Consider the following 26,245-nt stretch of genomic DNA (forward strand, 5'->3'; position numbering starts at 1 on the left):
TGAATAGAAGTATAGGTGAATTTTTTAAAAGGTGGCAAATTGAATTCTCCAGACAAGTTTCCACCTGTTTGGGATGACCTAAGAGGTGTCAGTGGGCTGGCTACTTAAAACAATTAGAGAAGCAATATGTGATGACAATTGAAACACATGCACATGTTCATTCAAAATGGCTTATAAAACTAAGTTTTTTTTAGGGGAAGGAAATCATCTTTCTGATACCTACTACTTCCTGCCTATGATTGATTGATCAGCCTGTCATCTGTTTGTCTGTTTTCTGTTTTAAAGCTTAAAGACATGGATGGTTTTAAGATTAATTTTTCTATCTCTGTGGCATCCCAAAGTACTATAAGAGTTCTGGGCATGAGAAGATTATAGAAAAAAGATCTGTACTCAAAATAATTTGGATAGGGCTAGTATTTAGAAATGAGTTTTCTCTAGGAAGAAAGGGAACTGTGCAGACCAAAACCAAAACCAAAAGCAAAACCAAACACACAACCCCCCCCAACCCAAATTCGAAAAAACCACATGGCACAGGAAAAATTGTGCTGAGTTGGGATTGCCATAGTGTTTCTGGTTACAAATGAAAGTACATTTCCGATAAGTAATAAATTGGCTTTTTAATCAGTTGCCTAATTTTCCTAATTGATTTTGAGATATTGAACCACTTCTAAGTTAATTTTTGTACCTCTTTAGGATGGTTACTTCTCAAGTTTAAAATATGTAAAACTCAGCTTTAAGTTGTTGTCATCGTTTGAAGAGGGACAATGGCAATTGAGTGAATAATGCACAACTCACTTAGTAATGCATTGTAGGATGGCTCTTGGTGCAGATTTAGTTTCCTAACTATATTACTAGTTAAAGGAATTATTTAGCAAAACATTAACACACCAACAAAGAGGCAGCTCAGTAGAGAGAAGCTGGCTTGGGATTTATAACAAGCTACAGATGATGTGTGGACATAATTTCTTTCCAGTGCATCCTGGGATCAGCCTTACTCAGACCTTTGTAGTAACTTAACTAATTTCCCTGCACCATTCTTTGTAAAGTTGGATCCCATTACTTTCTGCTTGAACACTTTAGGGCCTCCCTATTACCTATGGCAGTGGTTCTCAAACTTTTGGTCTTAGACACCTTTTATGCTGTTAAACATTATTAAAGCCCCAAGGGAACTTTTGTTGATTATATCTATCACTATTTATTCGAAATTAAAATGGAGAAAAGTTTAAAATGCAAGAATATACAAGCTTACGTTCCCTTCGTGCAGAGTGATGACATCATCAAGTCATGCAGCTTCTGGAAAACACTATGAGAGAATGAGAGTGAAAAAGGCAAACAGCAGCATGGTATTATTTTTAAAAGTTCAATTTATTGAGGTATAACTTATACACGGTGTAGTCCACCCTTTTTAATGTATAGTTCTCTGGGTTTTGACAAACGCGCATGGCTCTGTAACCACAATGAAGATAAAGAACGTTTCCATCACCCCAAAATGTTCCCCTACCCCTAGCCTCAACACCCTCTGGCCTGTTTTCTAGCTCTGTGGTTTTGCTTTTGCTCTTGCTCGGATGTCATGTAAATGGAATTGTACAGTCTGTAACCTTTTGAATCTGGCTTCTTTCATTTAACACAGTGCATTTGAGATTCATCCATGCTGTTGTGTGTATCACTAATTTGTTCCCTTTAATGGCTATCTTACTCCAATGTATGAATATTTATATTCATCCATAGACAAACAGACGAATATGTTTGTCTATTTAACAGTTGGAAGACATTTGAATTGTTTCTAGTTTTTTGGTGGTGATGTGTCTTAGTATTATTATTAAGATAGTTTTAACCTCACAGATTCCCTGAAAGGGTCTCAAGGATTCCCAGGGTCCTGAGACCTCTCTCTGAGGACCTCTGGCCATCCTGAATCACTTGCCTGGGTGTGATGTGCACCCTGTCTAGAATGTCAAGATCTAGCTCAAGGGTCTCCTCTGCACTGCCCTTTCTAAGCCCTCTTCCCACCATTACCCCTACACACCTTCATACCCCAAGGCTGGGCTGGTCACCACCACCTGCTTGGCTGTTATTTGAGGACATGGCAGCTTCCCAGCTTCTTGCGGAGGATGCCTTTCCTCTCCATCCCAGCACATGCCTGGTACACAGAAGGTGTGCCACCTGTTGGAAGGAATAAACAGCAATCCGTTACATGTGTTAAGGCATTTTATTGTTTACATGAGGCTTTCCCATATATGATAACTTTCATCCCTCATTTCAACTCTGGGGAAGTATGTAGCATGTGAATTTTTAATTCACTAGTTTTATTTGTTTTTATTATTTATTTATTTAATTTATTTATTTTTGGCTGTGTTGTGTCTTCGTTGCCGCGCGCGGGCTTTCTCTAGTTGCAGCAGGCGGGGGCTACTCTTCGTTGCGGTGCGTGGGCTTCTCACTGCAGTGGCTTCTCTTGTTGTGGAGCACGGGCTCTAGGCGTGTGGGCTTCAGTAGCTGTGGCTCGCAGGCTCTAACGCGCAGGCTCAGCAGTTGTGGAGCATGGACTTAGATGCTCCGCGGCATGTGGGATCCTCCTGGACCAGGACTCGAAGCCATGTCCTCTGCATTGGCACGCAGATTCTTAACCACTGCACCACCAGGGAAGCCCCATAGCATGTGATTTTTAATATCTTTTATTTTTATCAGATAATAACATTTCAGTCTTAAAGCTCTGGTCTTAACCAAGCTGCACCTTAGAATAACCAGGGGAGCTTTTAATAAAGGTACTAATGCCCTAGACCAATTAAGTCCTATCTCTGGAGGTTAGGCCTGGGTATTAGTATTTTTTAAAAGTATCACTGTTGAATCTCACGTGTGGCCACAAGAATCATGGTCGAAGGTTTGACTTACTGTGAAGTCTTAGTGGTGGTGTAGTCAAGACTGGAACCCAGGATGGCTCCCACTCTAATGCCTTTACCTCCACACTGTGAATTTTCATGAGAAGGGAAGCATTACAGCGGTTTAGAGAGCCTCGGTATAGATGTCAGCATTTCAATTTATGGAGGGACTGTAGCACAAGAAACTCAACACTGAATTTAGAGTCAGGAGACCATGTTTCCGTTTTGGCTCTGCATTTACTAACTGTGGATTAATAAATACTTGAGTCTGTTCTCACTTGTAAAGGAAGGATACTACCTTAAATTCTAGAAGCTATTGTGGGGATCAAATTAGATGATGTGTTAAAGGATTTATTGAAAGGATTGCAAAATCCTTTTGTAAACTATGAAGTGCTGTCTAAAACTTATTTTTACTTGATTTTAGCCTAGTGTATTTATTGGCTAGCTTTCCTGGGGGTTCATAAATTACACAAGTAATATATAAATAGAGTCTCACTGAAATAGTCAAATAACAGGATTATGCAGAGTAAAACCAAGAGGTTACTATTGGTCACATACTTTGAATCCTTGGTGTATGCGTTTAAGTGCATAAATATGTATGTATGTAACGTAAGTTATTTTTTCGGCCGTCTTAACATAGAGTCTTTCTTTATATGGTTTTTTAAAAAAACTTGACATGTCTTAGATCGTTCCATATTAGGATATATAAGTCCCTCTCATTCTTTTCATAGCTGCATATTTTTTCATACATTTTCAAGTTGATGGACATTTAGCCTGTTTTCCACTTTTTTACTTTTATAAAAAAATGCTAATTAACATTCTGAGCTCTTATTAAAACATTAGTTTATTCTTATTAAAAGATTTATATTCTATTTTCAAGATACCGGGAGGTGAAGTAGTAAATGATTTACGTATGAAATCTTAGACATTGTCTACTCAAGTCAGAATACAACTAAGAATTTATAAAAAAAAAAAACATGGTAAAATACACTAGACCTTGGATAACTTTTTCATATGTTCTTGTATATTTTGTTTTATTTTTGTGGTATTCTTATTTCACTATTTGGATAGACTTCTAAAGACTAGTATGTGTATTGCTTAAGTTTAACTCTTTGGGGTGTGATTATACATACTTGCCCTCCAGTAAAAACAACGCAACAACAATGGCCAGTACTTACTTATGTGGGTACTGTCCTGAGAGCTTATTATATCCGTGGTCTCACTTCTTTCTCTCAGTAAGTGGGTGGTGTTCTCCAGGTAAAGCATATAGAAGTGGAGAATCAGAGGGGTCAACTCACTTGTCCAAGGTTATTTATGGATATAGGATTCAGAGGTCCTGCTTCCACCTTTGATGTCAGGATTTCGCTGAATCAGAGATGGTACTTTGTATCTATGACACCACAGTTTACTTTCTAAATTAGTTGTATTTGTATATTTTATTGTTTAATACCAGTAATAATTTAACATATACAGAAATGGTTCATGCTCTGGAGTATCCATTTTGTAGAAAGTATGTATAATAAAAGCAGTCTATTAATGTAACATTATAAAGGCAAATGCTTGCTTATTGAATTTGATAGTAAGAATGGTGTTTCGGAGTGAAAAAGGCTACTAAATGGGAAAGTGATCTTGAATTGTATTTATTATCCAACAGTGACCTTGATGAAATAATGCTTTTTCCTCACTGGTAAAATAGTTCACTTTATACTTAATCAGCCATCAATCCTGAGAAACATTAGTGTGAATAAGATATACTTGCGAGAACATTTGGCAGTGGTGGTCTAGATGACTTGCGAAATGGAATTCTAGTAATACTTCCCTTACCTTGAGTAATAAGGAGAACATTTCCCCAAGGGTTTGTTTATTCATGACAAATGAAAGATTAAAATGATCTGTCTCTATTGATGAAAGTACCAGAAGGCAGCCTCCGAGTTTTTTTAAACACACTGAAATACACGTTCTTATAAATTTATTCTAGGCATAATTGAGTGTTAATTTAAGGGGCCATGAGTGGTTATTTCTCAATAGTGATCATTATAAATGGACTTGTAGCAGACATACAATTTCACATATAGTCTTTGTGTACTCTTGTGTTACATCTTGCTTGAATGATAAAATGAAACTGAGGTCTACGTGCATAGTCGGAGCCCACTGATGGTGAGTGTTAGCTCCTTATCCCTTCCTCGGTCTCCTTAGTGTGACTCTCCTGTTCAAGTATGAAATATGGTGGCTGAACAGTTGAAATAGATCTTTTGGTGGACTCTTGGCCTTACAGGCTGAAGTCTGTATTTTATTAGGAAGTCAGAAAACATGATAAATCACAGTTAACACATTATCATACTATCTCATTCCTAGTTTTTAATTTATAAGCCTTTTTCTGAAGGAAATATTTTGGGCCAACACATATTTGGTGATTGACTTAATGAGTGCATTGGCTCACCTTCCTGCGAGGACTTGTTCACTAAGAATTAGTCACAGGAAGCGACTGGGTGGTAGTGACTTTTGGTTGCTCTTGATAATGCATGTGGATTCAAAGCAATAATCTAATGTAATCTACTCTGAACAATACCTTTAAAAAATGTTCTCAGATTCATTTTTTTCTCCTGTTTCTAGACTTACTAATTTGCTTGGATAGATCCAGAGGCAACATCGTGCTTTACTGCCACCTACTTGGAGCTGCTTTCTGAGATAACATACTCCACCCTTCAGAGGAATTCATTTCTTTTTCCAAAATTAAGAATTTGTTATTTTTATCCATGTTCTGTATTTAGATTTCCAGCTTTTAGAATTTAAATACTCATGTACATTCTGCCCTAGAGACTAAGAGGCGTTATATAAGGATTTCCCTCTTTTTTCCATATGTGAACATCACATTCCTTGGCCTAATATTTGTTTTGCATCTGTATTGCGGTGTGATCCTAGCAAGTTCATTCAAGCAGTGGTTGAACTGAGGTTAAGTGTATTATGGTTGTTTGGCAGGATGTGGCCGTAAACGCATCTCTTTAAATGCAGAATGGCCTGGGGTGACTGTCATGTTAAGTTGCATAATCACAAATTACAAACATAGGAATGAGCACATGGGCCGCATATATCTTTAGTGAGGAACTGCCCCACAGAATGGAATCTACTTTAGAAACTATCTGTAGAGTTCCCTTAAGTGTTTTCTTAGACAGTTATATTAATATTATGTATTTAATTAGAATGCTTCTGATTGAGTAGAACTATGAATAGTTTATCAGAGTTTCCAGAAAGTCTCCCATTTGACCTCTCAAAGAATGAGTTAAAATGTTACGAGTGTTTTAGAAATATATTGTACGGATTTTTCAAAATTTTATCATATTTTCTCCTGTCCGCTTTTTTCCTTCCCCTCCTGGTATTTTTGTGACTTAAAGCTGTTTTGCAAAAGATACCCTCAGAAGTAATTCACTCTCTAGAGACTGGATGGAGAGGGGTCCTTCTCAAATACTGGTAATGTGTCCATTCAGTGCGTCTCTGCTATGAATGTCACTGGTCTTTGGAGGTCTTAAGGAGTATTCAAAAATACTCCAGGTACTGTGGGTAGCTGAAGAGCTGAAAGTGGGTAGCAAGGCCTTTTGGGCATATTATATATTTTTTGCGGTTGATGCGAGTATATTTGAAAAAAAAATTTTTTACTTCCTTAATTACCACTTGCAGTATTTATTAGGAAACTGGATATATTTGATATGGACTCAGTGTTTCTATAGTCTTAACTTTTACTAAATGTTTTTATTGAACTGCTTGTTCTTCAGTTTACAAATAGTTTTAATTTTTTGCAACTGTTTATATACATTTCTCATGTGTTTTACTGAAACTGATTTTTGTCTGTAAACTTGTTTAGAGAAACCAAATTCAGTTAAAAATATTTCCTTGACAGTGGCCCCAAGGTTGGACAGTATAGATTTTTATTTGAAGTGTTTATTTATTTTAATTTAATTTTAACTTTTAGCAAAGCAATAATATGCCTGGTTTAAATAGTAAGTAAAATAGTTAATACTAATATAGCCTTGAAAAAAAAAATTCTGTGCTCCAACCTTTCTACCTCTCTTCAGAGGCAATCATTTTCAAGGTTTTTTAAATTAATTAATTAATTAATTAATTAATTTATTTTTATGGCTGTGTTGGGTCTTCGTTTCTGTGCGAGGGCTTTCTCTAGTTGCGGCAAGTGTGGGCCACTCTTCATCGCGGTGCGCGGGCCTCTCACTGTCGCGGCCTCTCTTGTTGCGGAGCACAGGCTCCAGACGCGCAGGCTCAGTAATTGTGGCTCACGGGCCTAGTTGCTCCGCGGCATGTGGGATCTTCCCAGACCAGGGCTCGAACCCATGTCCCCTGCATTGGCAGGCAGATTCTCAACCACTGTGCCACCAGGGAAGCCCGGTTATTTTTTTTTTAAGCTAGTTCTTTTGGCATTTATTTTCCTATATCTAAATAATTTATTTTTACTCCTTCAGCTTGAGTTTTCAATTCTAAACATTATCTTTTGACATCTTCCTACAGAAGGTGATGATTTAGCTCCCCAACTACCCTTTCCCCCTTCTCCCAATGACAGTTTTATCTAATTTTTGGTTAGGCCATCATTCAGTACTTACAGTATTATCATTTGAATATTGATGACCTTGGCCAGAGAGTATTCAGTGATTACTTATTCTTTTTTCAACTTTTTCCCCTCAGAGATAGTGGTTACTTTGTTTTTAATTTGCTTAGCTTTCTATTGATTAAGTGCTAATTTTGCTCTAAGCATGCTGATGGAACTGTAAAGACTCAAATGTTAAAACTTGTTAGGGCATCCGTCAGTTCCAGTTTTCTCTTGGCTCTGTCTCTCCCAGAGCTCTGTGTCCTGCTGGTTCTGAACTGCTTATTGTTGAGCCTCCACAGAGCTGCCATTTTGGATTTACTGCCATCTTGGGGATTCCCTTGGGTTTTCTCCTTTGAGGATCTTTTATTTTCTGGATTCTGTGTTGTCATCTTTCTTTGTTTATTCCCTGACTTTGTGGGGAGATATATGTATATGTTTGTGTGTGTGTGTGTGTGTTTCACAATATATACCACTATTTGTATGCCCATGAGTAGGATTTAAAAATAAAAGTTCGTTTTCTAATTGCTGCTAGTAAGAACATACTTGATTTTTTACATCAACTTTGTATTCTGCAGTCTTGCTAAATTCATTTATTAGTTCTAGTAGTTGTTTTGTGGATTCCTTGGAATTTTCTACAAGAATGATCATAGGATCTTCAAATAAGTTTTACTTTTTCCTTTTTGATCTTTATGCCTTTTATTTATTTTTCTTGCCTTATTTCAGTGGCTGGAACCTCCAGTATAGCATTGACTAGAAAGTGGTAAATGTGAGCATTCTTGCCTTATTCTTCATCTCAGGGAAAAACAATTCAGTCTTTCACCTTTGAGTGTGATACTGCTTTTAGGTTTTTGGGGTAGTTGTCCTTCATCTGTTTGAGGAGATTCTCTTTTAGTTGCAGCATGTGGACCTCTTAGTTGTGGCATGCAAACTCTTAGCTGCGGCATGCATTCGGGATCTAGTTCCCCTACCACGGATCGAACCTGGGCCCCCCTGAATTGGGAGCATGGAGTCTTACTCATGGGACCACCAGTGAAGTCCCTGAGGAGATTCTCTACTCTTCCTAGCTTGTAGAGAGTTTTTGTCATGATGGTTGTTGGATTTTGTCAGATACCTTTTCTGCATCTATTGAACTGATCCTGAGGTTTTCTTCTTTATTTGTTACATTGATTGATTTTCAAATGTTAAAACAGTCTTGCATTCTTGGGATAAACTGTATGTGCTCATAATGTACCTTTTAAATATATTATTGAATTTAATTTGCTGAAACTTTGTTAAAAATTTTTGTGTCTATATTCAGAAGGGACATGAGTCTGTAATTTTTGTTTTTTGTTATATCTTTGTCAGGTTTTAGTATTAGTGTTATGCTAGTCTTGTAAAATGAGTTGGGCAGTGATCTCTATTTTCTGAAAAAGTTAAATTTCTTTCTTGAATGTATGATAGAATTCATCAGTGAAATCATCTGGAATTGGAGTGGGGTTTTTTTTGGAATATTTTTGATAACAGATTCAGTTTCTTGAAAAGAGAGAGGACTAGTTAGATTTTCTGTTTTTTCTTGTGTCAATTTTGATAGGTTTTATTTTTTTATTTTATTTATTTATTTATTTTTAAAATTTATTTATTATTTATCTTTGGCTGTGTTGGGTCCTCATCTCTGTGCAAGGGCCCTCCCCAGCTGCGGCGAATGGGGGCCACTCCTCATCGCGATGCGCGGGCCCCCCACCATCGCGGCCTCTCTTGCTGCGGAGCACAGGCTCCAGACGCGCAGGCTCAGCAATTGTGGCTCACGGGCCCAGTCGCTCCGCGGCATGTGGGATCCCCCCAGACCAGGGCCCGGACCCGCGTCCCCCGCATTGGCAGGCAGACTCCCAACCACTGCGCCACCAGGGAAGCCCAGGTTTTATTTTTTTAAGAAATGTGTCCATTTCATGTAAGTTGTTGAATTTGTTGGCATAAAGTTATACATCATATTGTCTTATCCTCTTAAATGTCTGTAACATCTCTGGTAATATATGTTGTTTTCATTTCTGATATTGGTGATTTGTGTTTTGTCTCTTTTTTTTCTTGACTGGTATAACTAGAAGTTTGTCAGTTTTGATGATAATTTTAAAACCCAGCCTTTGACTTTATTAATTTTATCTCTTGTCTATATGTTTTCTATTTCATTATCTTGTTATTATTATTTCCTTTCTTCTGTTTTGAGTTTAGTTTGCTCTTCTTTTTATTGTTTCTTAAGGTGGAACCTCAGGTCATTTTGGTAGATCTTTCTTATTTTCTTATATTAAGCACTTAGAGTTTTAAGTTTTCCTCTAAGTACTGTTTTAGCTGCATTCTACAAATTTTGATTTTTGTTATTGTTGTTGCCATTCAGTTCAAAATATTTTCTAGTTTCCTTTTTGATTTCATCTTTGATCCATGAACTCTTTAGAGCTGTGTTGCTCAATTTCCTTATATTTGGAATTTTCCTAGATATCTTGTTGATTTCTAGTTTAATTCCATTGTAGTCAGAGAATATACTCTGTGTGATTTCAGTCCTTTTAAATTTATCGAGATTTATTTTATAGCACACCATGTTGTCTATGTTGGTAATGTAACATGCATTTGAAAGGAATGTGTATTCTTCAGTTGTTAGATTTTCTATGAATGTCAATTAGATCAAGGTAGTTGATAGTGCTTTTCAGATCTTCTGTGTCTTTCCTGATTTTTCTTCCCTGATTTTTTTTTTTTTGGTTTAATTATTGTGTCAGTTACTGAGATGGGATGTGAAAATCTTCTCCTCTAATCATGCATTGTCCTTTTCTTTCCATAATTCTATTTTTGCTTTATGTATTTTGAGGTGCATATACATTCATAATTGCCATGTCTTCATGATAAATTGTCCCTTTTGTAATTACGATGTTCTTTTTTTTTGTGGTAATACTCTTTGTCTTACAGTTGATTAAAAGTTCTGTGTGCATGGTGGTGAAACCGCTGAAATGTGTTTTGGGGTGCTCCGAGGAGCTCCGGTTCTTTCTGTCTCAGTGCAGAAAGAATTCAGAGAGGCAGAGTGGTAGATAAAAGAAGTGACTTATTAGAATAGGACGCGTGTGAGGCTTACAAGTGGGTGGGCAAGAGGGTGCCACGCTGAGAACTTAGTGGGCTAGAGTTTTATAATCAAGGGAAAAGTAGGGAGGGAGAGAAGACCACCTTCTTCCTCATTCTTAGGTAGACGTCAAGCTTCCATCATCAATTCCTCCTCCATGATGGGTGGGGGAGTTTTCTTGTCCCTACGTGGTCAAACCAGGACTGTCACAGTGCACAGGAAATGTGCAAAAAGGCGGTAACATATACTAAAATATGGTAAATCATCTCAGGTTTCAGTATAATGTCACCTTTTCCTTGTGCTTTTGTCTTTAGTGTGTGCAGAGAAGCATGTCCTAGGAATCATTAACGTACTGAGCTCGCTGGGCGGGATGTGGGTCTCATGCCACCATTGTTTTCTTGTTTTCGGCCTTGTCTCATGTTTCTGTTTCATGGTTTAGTTGCTGAGCAGGCCTGCTTGGTTTTCTCGTTAAGCAAACCTGCTTTCTTGAGTGTTCATTAACTTGCAGGGGTCTCCCATTCTTTTTTCTTTACTTACAATCGCCTTGTGGGATTAACTGTTTAATCACCTACTTTGTCCTTTACTCTGTCCCTATCATTGGGGCTGGTGTTTCTGGTGTTCTTCTCCTGTGGATGGTGAGCTTGGCTTGTGACATTTCGTTGAGAGTTCTCAAATGTCAGTTTCTATTGATCTTTACTTTCATTTGGTCAGTTTCTCCAGTAAAGAATCTTCTAGTCTATAAGTCTGAAGGGGGCTGGCAGTCTACTGTTAACTTGATGGACCCATATTTTTAGTATAGAGATTCATTCCTATTCTCAGTTATGCCTGGTCAAACCCTCTCATTTAATAAACTCCAGACTTATGCTGGTAAAATGCCCAGTTATTGGGTTAGGGAATTGGTTGTTTAGACAGACTCTAAAACCAATTCCTTTTGTTTTCAACTTCATCCTTTATGTAGAAATCCTTTCTGGAATTCTGCACCATGAATAGACTTGCTTCTTCCTAGCCTATTCCTGGGTTTTCTCCTTATCGCTGACAGTTAGGTTTCAGCTTTCTCCAGTTTGCTAAATCAGTTTTTAGTTATGCATTGGTTTTCCATCTTTCAGAATTTTGTTGGCATCTCTCATATATTATTGTTTCTTCTCCCATTTTTCTTTTATTGTTATTTCTTGAGGGAATGGAAATAGGCATGTATTTGGTCATTCATTTTTATCCTTTAGGGACTTTGTGTTTTATGACAGTAAGCCTTTTGATTGGCATACGTTATTGTTATGTTATGTTTACAACCTGATCTTTAGGTTGTAAAACACGAATTCTGCATGATCTGTTGATGTATATGGAAAAAAGAAAGTGTGTGTAGGTGGGGTCCATTATGCATGGGTTAGTGATTTGAAAACTAATGTATTTCCTGCTAAGGATTTCGTGTACATTAGAAAGTCTTAGTGATGTTTACTTTCTTTGTGCTTGGTTTGGTAGACATTGAGTAGTAATTTGTACATTTTCTTTTTTCAAGTTTTCATAGTAGTCATTTTTTGTTAAGGGGCTAACAATTGCATGAAATGTTGTTATAAATGATTATATTTTGTTTTTTGAGAATCTTTAATTGTTGCCATATTCTTTCAAGTGCCTTCTTTTTGAAAATGAACACATTAGGTCTGTTATGTAAAATGGAAATTTCCTAGATTTAGGATTCAAAAGTCACTGAGTTACCGGTTTCATCTGGGTAAATCATTTAAATACAGTTTCAGTTTCTGCACCTGTACATGGGAAATGTAAACTTCGTACGGTTGTTAACAGTATCTTACTTGTAAGGTAACAGACAAGAAAATATTAAAAAATAATTATAAAGCAGGACATCTGTGTAAAGCGGTGTATTGAGTGTAATTAATGTGTTCTTGGGTAGTCAGGGATTAAACTGTTTGTGTTTATACTCTTTGGTAATTGAATGCTTCCTGCAGATAACTTTTAGTAGAATGTTTTTCATGGTGTAAAACTTGTCCTATGTTTTCATAATGCTCATTTCGTAATATCTTCATGCCCAGTTCCAGTCTTACATGAAAACAAGATAGACAGCTACCTAAATGCTATTTTTGCTGTTACTTATAGAATGCTCAGGAACTCAACAAACCTCTACATTGCTCCATGGTTCAACCTGATATTTTGGGATGCTTTCCAAAGACTGCTGTTAAGTTGCTGGTATTATCACTGAAGAAATTATATCTTGAGATGATGTTTGCCTGTGGCATGCCAGCTTACTGTAGTTTATCTGGAGGACAGGACCTTAAGCGAATAGGATATAGGTCTGTTAAGTTTCTTGGAAGAGGGGAGGGTAGAACAAATTAAAATCTAAAGCAGTGCCAGGAATTGTAGGCCTCGATAGACAGCTGTAGCTGTTAACCTTGGGAAGCATGGAAATGATCTCAAGTGGAGTAGGGATAATATGACTGTTTTGTAGTACATTAAGATCCAGCCCTGTCTGATCTCTTTTTTATTTTTTTAATTTTTAAATTTTATTTTTTTATACAGCAGGTTCTTATTAGTCATCAATTTTATACACATCACTGTATACATGTCAATCCCAATCACCCAATTCATCACACCACCACCCCCATCCCCCCGCTGCTTTCCCCCCTTGGTGTCCATATGTTTGTTCTCTACATCTGTGTCTCAATTTCTGCCCTGCAAACCGGTTCATCTGTACCATTTTTCTAGGTTCCACATATATGCGTTAATATACGATATTTGTTTTTCTCTTTCTGACTTACTTCACTCTGTATGACAGTCTCTAGATCCATCCACGTCTCAACAAATGACCCAATTTCGTTCCTTTTTATGGCTCAGTGATATTCCATTGTATATATGTACCACATCTTCTTTATGCATTCGTCTGTCAATGGGCATTTAGGTTGCTTCCATGACCTTGCTATTGTAAATAGTGCTGCAGTGAACATTGGGGTGCATGTGTCTTTTTGAATGATGGTTTTCTCTGGGTATATGCCCAGTAGTGGGATTGCTGGATCATATGGTAATTCTATTTTTAGTTTTTTAAGGAGCCTCCATACTGTTCTCCATAGTGGCTGTATCAATTTACATTCCCACCAACAGTGCAAGAGGGTTCCCTTTTCTCCACACCCTCTCCAGCATTTATTGTTTGTAGATTTTCTGATGATGCCCATTCTAACTGGCATGAGGTGATACCTCATTGTAGTTTTGATTTGCATTTCTCTAATAATTGTTGAGCAGCTTTTCATGTGCTTCTTGGCCATCTGTATGTTTTCCTTGGAGAAGTGTCTATTTAGGTCTTCTGCCCATTTTTGGATTGGGTTGTTTGTTTTTTTAATATTGAGCTGCATGAGCTGTTTATATATTTTGGAGATTAATCCTTTGTCCTTTGATTTGTTTGCAAATATTTTCTCCTATTCTGCGGGTTGTTTTTTCATCTTGTTTATAGTTTCCTTTGCTGTGCAAAAGCTTTGAAGTTTCATTAGGTCCCATTTGTTTATTTTTGTTTTTATTTACTCTAGGAGGTGGATCAAAACAGATCTTGCTGTGATTTATGTCAAAGAGTGTTCTTCCTATGTTTTCCTCTAAGAGTTTTATAGTGTCCAGTCTTACATTTAGGTCTCTAATCCATTTTGAGTTTATTTTTGTGTATGGTGTTAGGGAGTGTTCTAATTTCATTCTTTTACATGCAGCTGTCCAGTTTTCCCAGCAACACTTATTGAAGAGACTGTCTTTTCTCCATTGTATATCCTTGCCTCCTTTGTCATAGATTAGTTGACCATAGGTGCATGAGTTTGTCTCTGGGCTTTCTATCTTGTTCCATTGATCTGTGTTTCGGTTTTTGTGCCAGTACCACATTGTCTTGATTACTATAGCTTTGTAGTATAGTCTGAAGTCAGGGAGTCTGATTCCTCCAACTCTGTTTTTTTCCCTCAAGACTGCTTTGGCTATTCGGGGTCTTGTGTGTCTCCATACAAATTTTAAGATTTTTTGTTCTAGTTCTGTAAAAAATGCCATTGGTAATTTGATAGGGATTGCATTGAATCTGTAGATTGCTTTGGATAGTATAGTCATTTTCACAGTATTGATTCTTCCAATCCAAGAACATGGTATATCTCTCCATCTGTTGGTATCATCTTTAATTTCTTTCATCAGTGTCTTATAGTTTTCTGCAAACAGGTCTTTTGTCTCCCTAGGTAGGTTTATTCCTAGGTATTTTACTCTTTTTGTTGCAATTGTAAATGGGAGTGTTTCTTTAATTTCTCTTTCAGATTTTCCATCATTACTGTATAGGAATGCAAGAGATTTCTGTGTATTAATTTTGTATCCTGCAACTTTACCAAATTCATTGATTAGCTCTAGTAGTTTTCTGGTGACATCTTTAGGATTCTTTATGTATAGTATCATGTCATCTGCAAACAGTGACAGTTTTTCTTCTTCTTTTCCAATTTGTATTCCTTTTACTTCTTTTTCTTCTCTGATTGCCGTGGCTAGGACTTCCAAAACTATGTTGAATAATAGTGGTGAGAGTGGACATCCTTGTCTTCTTAGAGGAAATGCTTTCAGTTTTTCATCATTGAGAATGATGTTTGCTGTGGGTTTGTCATATATGGCCTTTATTATGTTGAGGTAGGTTCCCTCTATGCCCACTTTTTGGAGAGTTTTTATCATAAATGGGTGTTGAATTTTGTCAAAAGCTTTTTCTGCATCTATTGAGTTGATCATATGGTTTTTGTTCTTCAGTTTGTTAATATGGTGTATCACATCGATTAATTTGCGTATATTGAAGAATCCTTGCATCCCTGAGATAAATCCCACTTGATCATGGTGTATGATCCTTTTAATGTGTTGCTGGATTCTGTTTGCTAGTATTTTGTTGAGCATTTTTGCATCTATATTCATCAGTGATATTAGTCTGTAATTTTCTTTTTTTGTAGTATCTTTGTCTGGTTTTGGTATCAGGGTGATGGTGGCCTCATAGAATGAGTTTGGGAGTGTTCCTTCCTCTGCAGTTTTTGGAAGAGTTTGAGAAGGATGGGTGTTAGCTCGTCTCTAAATGTTTGATAGAATTCACCTGTGAAGCCATCTGGTCCTGGACTCTTGTTTGTTGGAAGATTTTTAATCACAGTTTCCATTTCATTACTTGTGATTGGTCTGTTCATATTTTCTGTTTCTTCCTGGTGCAGTCTTGGAAGGTTATACCTTTCTAAAAATCTGTCCATTTCTTCCAGGTTGTCCATTTTATTGGCATAGAGTTGCCTGTAGTAGTCTCTTAGGATGCTTTGTATTTCTGCAGTGTCTGTTGTAACTTCTCCTTTTTCATTTCTAATTTTATTGATTTGAGTCTTCTCCCTCTTTTTCTTGATGAGTCTGGCTAATGGTTTATCAATTTTGTTTATCTTCTCAAAGAACCAGCTTTTAGTTTTATTGATCTTTGCTATTGTCTTGTTTCTGTTTCATTTATTTCTGCTCTGATCTGTATGATTTCTTTCCTTCTGCTAACTTTGGGTTTTGTTTGTTCTTCTTTCTCTAGTTCCTTTAGATGTAAGTTTAGATTGTTTATTTGAGATTTTTCTTGTTGCTTGAGGTAGGCTTGTATAGCTATAAAGTTCCCTCTTAGAACTGCTTTTGCTGCATCCCATAGGTTTTGGATCGTCATGTTTTCATTGTCATTTGTCTCTAGGTAATTTCTGATTTCCTCTTTGATTTCTTCAGTGATCTCTTAGTTATTTAGTAACGTATTGGTTAGCCTCCATGTGTTTGTGTTTTTCACATTTTTTTCCCTGTAATTGATTTCTAATCTCATCGTGTTGTGGTCAGAAAAGATGCTTAATATGATTTCAGTTTTCTTCAATTTACTGAGGCTTGATTTGTGAGCCAAGATGTGATCTATCCTGGAGAATGTTCAATGCACACTTGACAAGAAAGTGTAATCTGCTGTTTTTGGATGGAATGTCCTATAAATATCAATTAAATCTATCTGGTCTATTGTGTCATTTAAAGCTTCTGTTTCCTTATTTATTTTCATTTTGGATGATCTGTCCATTGGTGTAAGTGAGGTGTTAAAGTCCCCCACTATTATTGTGTTACTGTCTATTTCCTCCTTTATAGCTGTTAGCAGTTGCCTTATGCATTGAGGTGCTCCTATGTTGGGTGCATATGTATTTATAATTGTTATATCTTATTCTTGGATTGATCCCTTGATCATTATGTAGTGGCCTTCTTTGTCCCTTGTAACATTCTTTATTTTAAAGTCTATTTTATCTAAAATGAGTATTGCTACTCCGGCTTTCTTTTGATTTCCATTTGCATGGAATATCTTTTTCCATCCCCTCACTTTCAGTCTTTACGTGTCCCTAGGTCTGAAGTGGGTCTCTTGTAGACAGCATATAGATGGGTCTTGTTTTTGTATCCATTCAGCAAGTCTTTGTCGTTTGGTTGGAGCATTTAATCCATTCACGTTTAGGGTAATTACCGATATGTGTGTTCCTATGACCATTTTCTTAATTGTTTTGAGTTTGTTTTTGTAGGTCCTTTTCTTCTCTTGTGTTTCCCACTTAGAGAAGTTCCTTTAGCATTTGTTGTAGAGCTGGTTTGGTGGTGCTGAATTCTCTTAGCTTTTGCTTGTCTGTAAAGCTTTTGATTTCTCCATAGAATCTGAATGAGATCCTTGACGGGTAGAGTAATCTTGGTTGTAGGTTCTTCCCTTTCATCACTTTAAGTATATCATACCACTCCCTTCTGGCTTGTAGAGTTTCTGCTGAGAAATCAGCTGTTAACCTTATGGGAGTTCGCTTGTATGTTATTTGTCGTTTTTCCCTTGCTTTTTTCAATAATTTTTCTTTGTCTTTAATTTTTGCCAATTTGATTACTATGTGTCTTGGCGTGTTTCTCCTTGGGTTTATCCTGTATGGGACTCTCTGTGCTTCCTGGACTTGGGTGGCTATTTCCTTTCCCATGTTAGGCAAGTTTTCAACTATAATCTCTTCAAATATTTTCTCTCGTCTTTTCTGTCTCTCTTCTCCTTCTGGGACCCCTATAATGCGAATGTTGCTGCATTTAATGTTGTCCCAGAGGTCTCTTAGGCCGTCTTCATTTCTTTTCATTCTTTTTTCTTTATTCTGTCCCACAGCAGTGAATTCCACCATTGTGTCTTCCAGGTCACTTATCTGTTCTTCTGCCTCAGTTATTCTGCTATTGATTCCTTTTAGTGTATTTTTCATTTCAGTTATTGTATTGTTCATCTCTGTTTGTTCTTTAATTCTTCTAGGTCTTTGTTAAACATTTCTTGCATCTTCTCGATCTTTGCCTCCATTCTTTTTCTGAGGTCCTGGATCATGTTCACTATCATGATTCTGAATTCTTTTTCTGGAAGGTTGCCTATCTCCACTTCATTTAGTTGTTTTTCTGGGATTTTATCTTGTTCCTTCATCTGGTGCATAGCCCTCTGCCTTTTCATCTTATCTATCTTTCTGTGAATGTGGTTTTTGTTCCACAGGCTGCAGGATTGTAGTTCTTCTTGCTTCTGCTGTCTGCCTTCTGGCGGATGAGGCTATCTAAGAGGCTTGTGCAAGTTTCCTCAAGAGGCTTGTGCAAGTTTCCTCTGATCTCTTAATCATCATCCTACTTCTATGGTTATGGTCATACTTGAACATAAGATCTATGGCACTTGAGGACCAAAGATGTAAGTACTAGTGGCTTAGCAATACTTATATGCTGCTCATGTAAGCAAGCCTCTTTCGGCATGTTTCACATGTGAGAAAAAAAATGGAAGTTTTCCCAGTCTTAATTAGGAAAACTGGAAAAAAAAAGAATGTTAATAATTTGCTATTACTATAGTGCAGTTGGCCTTTGGACAAAGTATAAAGCATCCATCCATTTAATGAGTTTGGACCACCCCCGTGCCACCCCCCCCAAGCACTCTTGTTTAGTGTATTTAGAAGCAGCTAGATTATAGAGGAAATGGTAAATTTATAGTGATTTTGACAATTTTGGTATAATGGTGATCAATCCATTAGAAATAGTTTTTTTTTAAATAGAAAATATAGTCATATAGCTATGAACTTTTTATATTTGTTGATATAAGGTGTAAATAGCTCTACTGCTTGAAAAGTCATGTAGATACTGGTTTTAGAAGCTTTCTAGTGCTTTGCCTTTGCTTATGACCTTTTTGGTCTTAGAAACATTCAGAATAACCTTTATTATAAAGTAACATTACTATTGAATTAAACAGACTTACTTTGGTACTTTGTTGGCCATGTGATTTTATGGATTTCTGATGGACTTTGTGTGTGCTGGTCAGGTTGCATTCTTGATACCCTCGTCTCTGTGAATGGATTTCTGGAATGACCACCTCACTTCTCTCCTGTGCCTAATTCCTTCTTTTTGAATCCATGATATCCAGTGTTTTACTGTGGAAAATAATTGCATACATATTTTAAAGACCAGCCAGTACTATTTGAGTTCTGTTTTATTCTGTTTTCTCCTTTTTTGTTGTTTTGTTAATCCTAATTGTTTAAGTCTCTTCTTTTGGAAAAGTCAAAGTAAATGAAAAAAGAAAAGCATAGTCATTGAAGACTGTCTTTGAATTGCTTGAATGTGCTTGACTGTCAGAATGTTCTTTTTCTAAGAGGAAGCCCATCCTAGTTAACATTTTTCTGTTAATTAAACTTTGGGATTTTAGTCAAGTAACAGCAATAATTATGTTTCTGAGTTAGGTGGGTGTTGGAGGCGAGTGGTGGTTCTGTCTTCCAGGGGACTGTCACTGGAGATAAGGGACACCAGAGATAAGAGTTGTGCATAGTATACTGACACTGTTACTGTGTAAGCCAAGGATTCTGGGCGGCTCCAGGCTAGCCTTCCTTTGCATGGGTGGAAGAAAGCAGCAAAATCCAGACAGAATAGGCTTTAGAATCTGGATAATCAATGAAAATGACATTGCTATGGAGACTTTGTCCCACCTTTTGTTAACATGTAACAGAAAAGCAATGGCTTAAACAAATTTACATTAGAACTTGTTCGGAGAATGAAGAAAGGAGAGAGATTTGTTTACACAGCAGCAGTCCAAAGGTGACTCAAGTCTGTTGTCAGTCATTCTAAGAATGCCATCTTTATTGACTTTTCTTTAGGATTCACTAACAAAGGAGCTGTGTAGAATTGCATCAGGTTTGTCTCTGGGTGAGGGTTTTTATTAGGAAGAATAGCTTGGTAGATGTTTTAGCGGTTTCAAAAGCTTTTGTCTGTTCTTGACTTAATTAAAGGGGAGAGTATTTTAATTTGTTTGACATCAAACATTGAGTGTCCAGATGTTAAAAGGACTGTGTCAGTTCTCTGGGGAAGATGAAGATCAGTGAGATGCAGTATGGGTTCTTAAAGAGCTATAGCCTTGTAGGGGAATCAGGCATGGGCACCATGGTGATAGAGTGATGAATGCCCCAAGAGAGGCCGTCCAAATACTGTGGGAGTTCAGAGGAGGGAGAGAGAGACACTCATTTCCCCAGTGAGTGAGGGGAGCAGGCTCAGTTAAACTTCATGTAGGCCATGGTATTTAAGCAGTGTCTTGCTAGGTGGGATTGGGACATGTGAAGAATTCTTTAGTTTGAGGCATGGGCAAGTGTTGAGGATAGGAATTTCAGATTTGCTACAATGTCTAGCATGGAAAAGTAAATAATAATAATAGAAATGGTAATAATAATATAATAATACTAGCATTTATTGAATGCCTAACTTGTGATAATTACTTGTTTTAATTCATTTCCTCTTAACAATAACATCATAACCCTAGGAGGAAGGTACTGTTGTTGTCCCCATTTTACAGATGGAGAAACTGAGTTATAGATAGGTTTAGAAACTTGGGTAAGGCTACGCAGTTAGTAGAATTTGACCCCAGACTAGTTCTGGAGAGCCCACCCTTCCTTGCTGTGTTATACTGTGAGAAATGTAGCAGAAGGGGACTGGGGTCTGTTTATGTAGAGCCTTGAATGCCCACATGAATCATTTAATATATTGGAAGATATTATTTTTTTCTCAATGGTTCTGTCATTTCTTTTAATATTCTGTGCTTTAATGCCTTTGACGTGCCTTTCCCACTTTACCCAGTCAATTCCTACTCATTTTTCGATTCTTTGCTCATATAGTACCTTTTCTGTGAGGCTTTTCTCATTCACCCAGGAAGAAGAGCCCTCCTGAGGCTCCCAGGGCTGTTTGTTTGCACCTTTAATACAACATTCATCATTTACTTTTTTTTCCTCAGCTAGGCTGAATTCCTTGAGGATTGGGACTACGTATCCTTTTTGTATCCCTGATGTTAGGCTTATCTTTGTTGTTGAATAAAGCTCAGATAAATGACTGATTGAAAGGGAGGGTGATAAATTTTCAGAGGTCCTGCTGACTTTTTTTCATCACTCTTCTTCTGAGTTACAGGTGTTAGAAATACCTAGAAAAGAGAGAAAGGAATATATGAGATAATACTTTGGTTGATTGGGTTTCTGTGAAAATGAAGGTGAGAGATTATTTTGGATTTGAGGTTACTGGGGACGATTTCTGTGAGGGCTGGGCTTTGGGCTTGGTCCTTCCGGAGGTGTAACATTTAAGTTGGCCGAGGGGACAGGGCACGCCGGCTGACAGAGCAGCATGAGCTGAGGACACAAATGGGGTCAGATGGGAAATAACACTGTCAGCTGTGAAACGTGAGCCCCTCGGCTTCCTGCTGTACCCAGTAGAGCATTTTACAGTGTAGAGAATCTCTTGAAAGCCCTGGTTTTCTTTACAGTCTGCCAGGAAGATGTATGGGCAAGCAAAACATTTGCCGTATTGTGGTTTGAATTTAAGGTAAGTTCCTAACACGTGGAATAGGAAATTCAAATGTCCAGGATACCTTTTTGGTAGGAAAAGTGCTGTTGGAGGACAGATCCATTTGGTGTAAATTAAACTTATACTCCAGAAATTCTTTAAAATCTTAAAACAAGGAACCTTACATTTAATGGGCAGGTAGTCAGCCTGACTTGAGTTTCCTTTGCCAGTCTCCTTAGACCAGTAGAGACTTTCAGGTTGCTGTCATGGACTTGTGTTGTTGAATTGAGCTTCTTGCTCTTCATCTAGCAGCACTCTGCTTGTGATGTGGGGAACTAAAGTTATTGAGGAGAGGCAGGGTTAATTGGACCCGTGGAGAGGAACATGCTTAAGAACTCTCATAATAAAGGAGGGCATTGGAATCCAGAGAGAGGGGCTCTTTGTTAAGAAACATCTTCCAACAATTGGAAACCTTTTACAGTACTTTTTTTAAAAAATTTTATTTATTTATTTATTTATGGCTGCGTTGGGTCTTCGTTTCTGTGCGAGGGCTTTCTCCAGTTGCGGCGAGTGGGGGCCACTCTTCATCGCGGTGCGCGGGCCTCTCACTGTCGCGGCCTCTCCCGTTGCGGAGCACAGGCTCCAGACGCGCAGGCTCAGTAATTGTGGCTCACGGGCCTAGTCGCTCCGTGGCATGTGGGATCTTCCCAGACCAGGGCTCGAACTCGTGTCCCCTGCATTGGCAGGCAGATTCTCAACCACTGCGCCACCAGGGAAGCCCTACGGTACTTCTGAGGCACAACCCAGAGTACTAAAAATGATGCCTTGAAACTGCTGATGCCCAAGATTGAAAGCTTTTCTACCTCACTAAGTTCGGATTAAAAGCGGTCATGTTCTCAGAAGCATCTCAGGAGGGAAGGGGCAGTCTTCCCCAAGATGGTAAAGGCCATAGCTTACCATTTTACTGACTGATTATTCTGGGGACCAGAGGCCTTACCTTTGGTAGAAGGAAAGACTAAAGGGAAGGTGTGTCTCGCTCTCGTGCATGTGGCCTCCATCCCAGAGTCTTCTCTATGCAAAAGTTTTCCTTTTCTACTGATTACTGAAGATTTTAGGGCTATAGCTGTTTAAACATAAGCTCCATGAGGTTAGGGACATGGTCTTGTTCCCTAATATATCCGCAGACTCTAGAATAGTGCTGTCAAATAGAAATATAATGTGAGTCCCCATACATTTAAATTTTCTAATTGCCACACTAAAAGAAAGATATGGAATTAATTTTTTTTGGAATTTTTGAATTTTATTTATTCATTTTTTTATACAGCAGGTTCTTATTAGTTATCTATTTGATACATATTAGTGTATATACGTGAATCCCAGTCTCCCAGTTTATCACACCACCACCCCCCCGCCACTTTCCCCCCTTGCTGTCCATACATTTGTTCTCTACATCTGTGTCTCTATTTCTGCCTTGCAAACCGGTTCATCTGTACCATTTTTCTGGATTCCACACATACGCGTTAATACATGATATTTGTTTTTCTCTTTCTGACTTACTTCACTCTGTATGACAGTCTCTAGATCCATCCATGTCTCTACAAATGACCCAGTTTTGTTCCTTTTTGTGGCTAACAGAGATGGAATTAATTTTAATAATGTATTTAACCTGAATATCCAAAATATTATCATCTTAACATGTAATCAACATAAAAAATTGAGCTATTTTACATTCTTTTGTTCACAGAGTCTTCAGAATCTAGTGTCTATTTCATGCTTACAGCACATATTAATTTGAACTAGAGCTGTTTTGAATGCTTAGTAGCCACATGTGACTACTGCCTGCCGTATTGGACAGTGCAGGTCTGAACTATACCTGGTATGTGGTAGAAGCACAGTAAATATCAGTTAAATGAAGAAAGGAAGGGAGAGAGGGAAGGAGGAAGGAAATGGTAAAGCTTCAAAGATGCGTCAGAGGAGGAACACTATTTTACTTATTTTGGGGTGTCTTAGCAGTTTCTTACTAGACCAGCTGCTGAACGATCCTTATTAGATTAGATTAGATTAGATTAAAAAAATCATTTGCAAATGTGTTGTCTCATTGATACGTACCTTCAACAGCATTGTTTAGATAGGTCAAGTTTTACTGTCTTTAATTTAAAGGTGGCCTACCTGAGGTGAGGTTGAATGAGTGTGTGGCTTAACCAAGATTCATACTCGGGTCTTTTGAGTCCTAGTTCGGTGCTTTCTCCTCACTACTGTGTACCTTCCCGTGGGTTTGTTTTAGGTATGCTCATCCTCCTGTGGACACTAGTTGGTTCTCAATATGGATAAATGCTAAAAGATAGACTGACTAAATGTTGTTAATACAGAGCTATTTAAAAGTAGTGATTGGGAGTTTGGGATTAGCAGATGCAAACTATTATATATTGAATGGATAAACAACAAGGTCCTACTGTATAGTGCAGGGAACTATATTCAGAATCCTGGGATAAGCCGTAATGGAAAAGAATATGAAAAAGAATATATGTATATATATATGTATATATAACTGAATCACCTTGCTGTACAGCAGAAATGAACACAACATTGTAGATCAACTATACTTCAATAAAATAAAAAAAATAGTTATTAAAGACCACACCTAGATAATCAAAGACATGTGTGGGTACAAAGCTGAGAAGGTTGCATGTGTGGCTTCTCTGGATGTCAGGATCTTCTGAATTACAGAAGGCACATAAAAATTTGGTGAGTAAAAAGAGTGTTTATGACAAGGTGTGTGTACATATGTTTGAAATGATCCCTTAGTATATAACCGTTTTCCCTCTACAGACATTATTCTGTAGTAGGAATGGGTCATGATTTGCTGTTCTAGTGCATGGCGAAGTGTCGTATCTCTTACACAGAGGAAAAGAGACTTAACCAGCATAATAACCCTCCAGTGCTTAAGTTATCGGAATTAGCGGCTTTCTCGTTTCTCGAGCCGTTAAAATGGTTGGTTTTATTGTGCTTAACATTGAAATAAAACCCTAAAGCAGATACTTTTGGTATCATTCAATTTGTTATGGTTAAAATGCTGAAGAGGAATTGAAGTTAATTTCTAGAGTATCAGTATGATTTTATGGAAACTTTGCATTTCAGCATCCTTTTGGAGAGAGGCCAATGCTGATCACTTTTTGGACCCAAATCCTACTGTGCAGAGCAAAGTGTGTTAATGAGATATCAGTGCACAGTACATACTTTATACAAGGTGTTCAAATATTTGAATTTGTGAGAAGTAATTCTAGTTTGCAGAAAATGGCATTTCTTGAGGAAAAGACAGGCCTAAAATATATAAAGCTTTTCCCAGAGTCAAAAGATATTTGCGGGCTTCCCTGGTGGCGCAGTGGTTGAGAATCTGCCTGCTAATGCAGGGGACACGGGTTCGAGCCCTGGCCTGGGAAGATCCCACATGCCGCAGAGCGGCTGGGCCCGTGAGCCACAACTGCTGAGCCTGCGCGTCTGGAGCCTGTGCTCCGCAACGAGAGAGGCCCGCGCATCGCGATGAAGAGTGGCCCCCGCTTGCCACAACTGGAGAAAGCCCTCGCACAGAGACGAAGACCCAACACAGCCAAAATCAATCAATCAATCAATCAATCAAAACATACGCATCTGATTCAAGATCCTCATTAAAAAAAAAAAAAAAAAAAAGATATTTGCAAAATATTTTGTTCATTGTTACTCAATTTAGGATAATGTACCATGAATTTGAAAAAAGTAATGCCGAAGTTATTCAGTAAAAAAAAAATGTCTTTGCAGGTCTTTGTCACAGCAAAATCCACTGCCTCGATTTTAATTGACCCAACCTGTGAGCAAAGAAGTGAATTCTAATTTATCTTGCATATTTGGGAGCTTATTCATAAGGAATTTTGTACAAAACCACATGAATATCATTATCTACCCTGTACACTAAGGATTTGAGAGTAGGTAGCTCCCACACATACTTTCCCTTCTCTTTTCATAGCCTGGGAAATGCTGTGAATTCACATAAGTGGACTTTTAAAGTGACTGAAGCTTACCCTTTCTGTGCCACCATCCAGACTCCAGAGGTACTTTGGTGGCCTGCAGAGTCATAGCTGCTTTTCTTTCCTAGTAGGATGACTTAGAACCTGAATGGGTGGGGAACCTGGAAGTTCTCCGTGCGGAAGGTAGTGGGCTCCTGATGACACTCGAGTGCGTGGATGGCCGGTGACTGAGGATCTGGGACAGCAGCACCAAGTCCTGGATGAACATCAGAATCCCCTGGGGTGCTTTAGGACCTTACAGCTGCCCAGACCCATCTGTTTCACACATCAGCGTCTCCCTGGTACTACCTACATTTCAGCCAGGATTTTAATTTCTCATTGAAGAGCTTTCTTGAATCTGTAATCATGGGGCGTCATATATATTTTTTTACCACCTCACTTGTTTATTAGTAGTGATTTCTCATGAGTCTCCAGACTATTCAGGAAGGTTGGTTGGTTTGTTTCTGAGACAGAGATAGTCAGTAAAGGATGAAATAGAGCTAGCTCCTCTGCAAGAAGTCTTGAGGCAAACGGACCCCGAGGAGGTGGGTAGGTGGTGGCAGTTGGAAAGAAGAGGGCCAAGTAGGCCAGAGCTTAGAGGCTGTAAGTGCACAGAAAGAGATGGGTTGTACAAGGGGTCTTTCTGAGATGGCTCAGTGGGCTATGTATGGGTTTAAACCATCTGGAAACTGTGCACTTCTTCATAATTTATGTTTCCCTTTTGCCATTCTTTGAATAAGGAAGAGACATGATTAATGACCATTGCTCAGAGAACTTTTTACTTCTATTTGGACTGCTTTTAAGATAGTACTATTTGTAGGAGGTCTGACATCTATTAAAGTGGTAGTTTTTTCCATCACTGTTA

The 26,245-nt window shown here is 38.0% G+C and overlaps 1 protein-coding gene across 13 annotated transcripts in view; it reads left to right on the top strand.

Annotated features, from left to right (window-relative positions):
• The window catches only part of SIPA1L1 (signal induced proliferation associated 1 like 1), a 372,579-nt gene that overhangs the window by 35,480 nt on the left and 310,854 nt on the right, over window positions 1–26,245 (top strand). The gene's annotated exons all lie outside the window — the stretch shown is intronic.

Source organism: Balaenoptera acutorostrata, chromosome 3 (genome assembly GCF_949987535.1).
Source record: "Balaenoptera acutorostrata chromosome 3, mBalAcu1.1, whole genome shotgun sequence".
NCBI classification, from domain to species: Eukaryota; Metazoa; Chordata; class Mammalia; order Artiodactyla; family Balaenopteridae; genus Balaenoptera; species Balaenoptera acutorostrata.